Raw genomic sequence first — 4803 nt, 5'->3', positions numbered from 1 at the left:
TCGAATGGAGGCGATGCGTTTTGGGATAAGTAAACTCGATGATGAGTCTTCCCACTTTACGTTGGTTACAGTCATGATGGACTTCCTCGATCAGGTAATGTCCGAATTTCGTAGATTTAGAGCCGTAAATCGCATGCAGCAGGTCCTCGATCGTCAAACGCAAACGTCGTTTGACGGTAACAATGGATTCGGGCCGCAAACGCGAAACGGCAGAAGACCAGTGGCTGATGAGCAACAGCCTGGTCCAAGTGGGTTGCAAAGGTTGCAACAACAACAACAACAACCATCGAGGTTGACCCCTGTGAGGGAAACGATGGAAAATATTCCAAGTCCGAGAAACGGACCGAATATTAATGAGGGGAGGAATAATAAGAGGAGGAAGAAGAAGAGCAAGAAGAAGCAGAATAAGCCCAGGAAGCGCCCTGAGGCTCTGCTGATATCGGACTGCACTTCCGAGGAGCTGGCGAAATTGCTCAAGGAAATGAAGCAGTCCGATGCTCTTAAATCGGTTGGAGAGACAATCTCTAAGGTCCGACGGGCCCAGAATGGAGGCATGTTGCTAGAACTTAAGCAGGGTAGTTCTGCTAGTGCAATTGCCCCAAAGATTAAGGAAGCGGTGAAGGGCAAGGCGTCAGTGAGAACGCTAGCTCCTTCTAAAATGATTGAGATCATGCATCTCGATGAAATTACCACCCCAGAGGAGGTTGCGGAGTCTGTCAAAGCACAGCTCAACATCGAGATAGAAATAGATCGAATCAAAATGAAGAAAGGCCGCGCGGCCGGTACGCAGTGGGCACGGATCAACGTATCGCTGCCAGACTTTCAAAGCTTCCTGAATTTGGGAAAGCTGAAAGTTGGTTGGTCGATATGCCATATCCGCGAAGTAATGGAGGAGCAGAAATGCTATAAGTGTTGGAAGAAAAGCCATACGAGCTATCATTGTAGGGAACCAGACAGAAGTAATCTGTGCTGGAAATGCGGTTTGAGTGGACACAAGAAACAAGCTTGTACCAACTCTGTAAAGTGTTTGGATTGCGGTACGAGGTCACAGAACCCTCACGCAACGGGCAGTTACATGTGTCCCCGAAGGCGAACGATTAGATCATAATGGTTAGGTTGCTACAACATAACCAGAATCATAGTTATGCTGCATTTCAGTTAATGCGGCAAACGATAAGGGAAGAATCTGCGGATATAGTGTTGATTGCAGATCCGTATCTGGCAACAACCAACGTCAAAGTGTTACGCAATGACGATAACACAGCAGCGGTAGTGGTCAACGCGGACTTACCAGTTAAGGTAGTCAGTAAGGCCCTGAAGGGTTTAATGATAGTCGACATAGGTGATATGCGAGTGGTCTGCGTTTACGCGCCACCTAGATTTAGTATGGAAGAGTTTCAGAATATGTTGGATAACACGGTAATGGCCGTAACCGGTATCCACAAATTCGTTATCGGGGGGGACTTCAACGCTTGGTCAGTAAGTTGGAACAACCAACTTGGCGAGCGTGGAGAAACCCAGAAACGAAGAGGTGAGTTGGTTTTATCAACCTTTGCGCAGATTGACGCAATATTATTGAACGACGGCAGCACCCCAACTTATGTTGGATCAGGACGTACGTCAGTAGTTGATCTTACTTTTGCGAGCAGAACCGTAGCAAGATCATTTAAGTGGGAGGTGTTATCCAGTTATATGAACTCGGATCATTGTGCGATACGAATAGATCTCGAGACACAACGCGTGCGTAACCTATCCCGACCCATAACGGGATGGAGCATCAAGTATTTTAACAAAGATATATTTGAAGTTATGATGCAAGCCACTTTTGAGACCGAGGTCACAACAAGCGAAGATTTAATGCGTATACTTGTCACGGCGTGTAATGCGACGATGACTAAGCGTAAGAGGTACACTCCTAACAAGAGTGCATTTTGGTGGACGCTAGAGATTGAGGCACTTCGCAAAGAGTGCAAACACCGCGATCGATTAGCACAAAAAGCATTTAATACTGATCTCTATTCTACTTTTAGGGACGAGTTCAAGGTGGCACGGAATGCCCTCAAGCGATTGATCAAGCATACCCGACAGAGGAAGTGGAAAGAGTTCCTGGGAACAGCGAACAACGCATCATTTGGTATAGTATATCATACGTTCAAGAAAGTGGCCGAGGGTTCGATTGGACCCCGAACCAAGACATTAGAGGAGTTTAGGGAAGTGGTGAGCGAGCTTTTTCCTACTCACCCAAACACGGTGTGGCCTGATTATCGTATCGATCAGCCACGAGAGTTTGTAAGGGTTACTAATGATGAGATTCTTGCGGTTGCCAGGAGACTACCTAACAAGAAGGCGCCAGGACCAGACGGTATCCCGAATGAGGCGCTGAAAGTTGGTATGTTGACTGCAACCGATGCATTTTGCAGGGTATACCAAGGCTGTTTAGAGAACGCTAAGTTCCCCGATGCGTGGAAAAGGCAGAGGTTGGTGTTAATACCGAAGCCGAACAAACCACTAGGGGAACTGGGTTCGGTTCGTCCCATTTGTCTATTAGACGGGGCAGGTAAAGGTCTAGAACGCATCATAGTGCAACGGTTAAATGCACACATCGAGGAGGTCAACGGACTGTCTGACGACCAATTTGGCTTCAGAAGTCGTCGATCAACAGTCGATGCGATTCAACGGGTAGTGGACATTGTTTCGGTAGCTAGAAGTAGAAACAGATATAGTGGACGATATTGTGCTGTTGTTACATTAGATGTAACTAATGCTTTTAACAGTGCTTCATGGTTGGCGATAGCAAATGCTTTACAGAGAATTAACACTCCTAAATATCTTTATGATATCATTGGTGATTATTTTAGGAATCGTGTGCTGATGTATGATACCACAGATGGACCGGCAGAGATTGCAGTCACATCGGGTGTACCTCAAGGCTCGGTACTTGGCCCAACGCTATGGAACCTGATGTACGACGGAGTCCTACGAGTTACAATGGTGGAGGGTGCACGGATTGTCGGCTATGAATACGATATAGTATTGTTGGTGGTAGGTAATTGTGTTGATAATATTGAAATTCTCGTTTCTAGCCAGATTCGCATCGTCGACAGATGGATGACCGACAACGGATTAAAGATAGCCCCGACCAAGACCGAGTTTATTATGGTCAGCTCCCACCAGAGGATACAGTATGAGGCTATCAGGGTAGGTGATCACGTAGTACATTCGTCGCGCAGCTTAAAGTATTTGGGGATGGTCTTAGATGACCGCCTCGATTACACTTCACACATCAGGTATGCGGTGGAGAGAGCGACGAAGCTATGGACCACCTTGGTAAGGATGATGCCTAATAAGGCAGGTCCGAGTAGTAATGCTAGGCGAGCAATTGCTCTTACTGTTGTGGCGAAGCTCCGGTATGCCTCGCCCATTTGGTGTCATACCCTTAGATTTGCTAACCGTAGACAATGGCTACGTCGGTTTTACCGGCCAGTAGTCCAGCGAGTTATCTCTTCTTTCAGGACAACTTCACATGATGCAGTCTGCGTGCTTGCGGGAATGATCCCGCTTCATCTCCTCCTGGACGAGGACTCCAGGACTTTTCATCGGAGACGAGCAGAGAACATCGCCGGATCGGTTGCACGTAACATGTAACGTGTCACAACTATGGAACGATGGCAACGAGAATGGGATGATAGTGTTTACGGTCGGTGGACATACCGTCTCATACCCGACGTCAACAGATGGATAAGTAGAAGATTTGGTGGTGTAGATTTCTTTCTTTCTCAGTTTCTTTCCAGCCATGGCTTCTACGCCTACCAGCTTCATCGAATGCAGTTAACGGGTTCGCCGCTATGCGATGCGTGCGAGGAACCAGAGGACGCTGAACACACGATATTCCATTGTGTACGTCATCGTGAATTGATCATCAGACTTCAACATCAAGTCGACGAGGAGTTAACGCCGGAGAACATCATCGAAGTTATGTCTGCTAACAGATATAACTGGAGCATGGTTCATCAAGCAGTACGGACGATTATGATTCGACAACAACATCGAAGACACGTCATCGAACGAGGCGAACGACGCGCTTTGCTCGCCAACATCCAGTTGGCCTTGCAGAGCACCGAAAGTGACGACGAGTAACGACAAGGATTCATCGTAGATCATCGTAGCTTCATCGCCGAGGGCTAGACAGTGGCTAATCACCACTGTTGGAAGCCATTCGTTGCCTGGGATGATGGACATCCACCGCCCGAGTGACGTCGATACCCTAACGGGTGATCCACTCGGGGCCGGTTGAAGGCACGGAGGGGTTTTAGTGAGTAAGAATCTCACACTACCGGGGTTGATCACCCAGGTGTCTTATGAAAGATTTCCCCTTCGAAAACAAATAAAAAAGGTAGCCAAATGCCCCAAATGCCATTGAGCTTGAATCAATTGGGGGATTCAAGCACGCAGACATGATGCCTATCCTGAGGGAAACGGTGAAAAAAGAGGATGTGCAGAGAATTCGCACAAACTTTAAGGGTCATCTACTCCTGGAATTAGCACCCATGTAACACCAGGAGACGATGACCCTTTGGAGAGAGGTGTCTGCGGCCCTTGATGTCAAAGCAAACTGCCGCCCGCGGACACCCTCAGTGCGGGTGAACTGCACCAACATTCCACCGGGCATTTCGTCCGAAGAAATTTCTTCGGAAATGAGTGCCGCGCTGGGCGTTGAAATTTTCAGCGACCAGATCACGACCGTAAAAACGCATTACGGTACGTTGGTAGCATTTTTCGACTGCCCAGCAATAGCGGTGACCG

This window comes from Anopheles coluzzii, chromosome X (assembly GCF_943734685.1).
Source record: "Anopheles coluzzii chromosome X, AcolN3, whole genome shotgun sequence".
Lineage (NCBI taxonomy): Eukaryota > Metazoa > Arthropoda > Insecta > Diptera > Culicidae > Anopheles > Anopheles coluzzii.
This window is presented reverse-complemented; position numbering follows the sequence as displayed.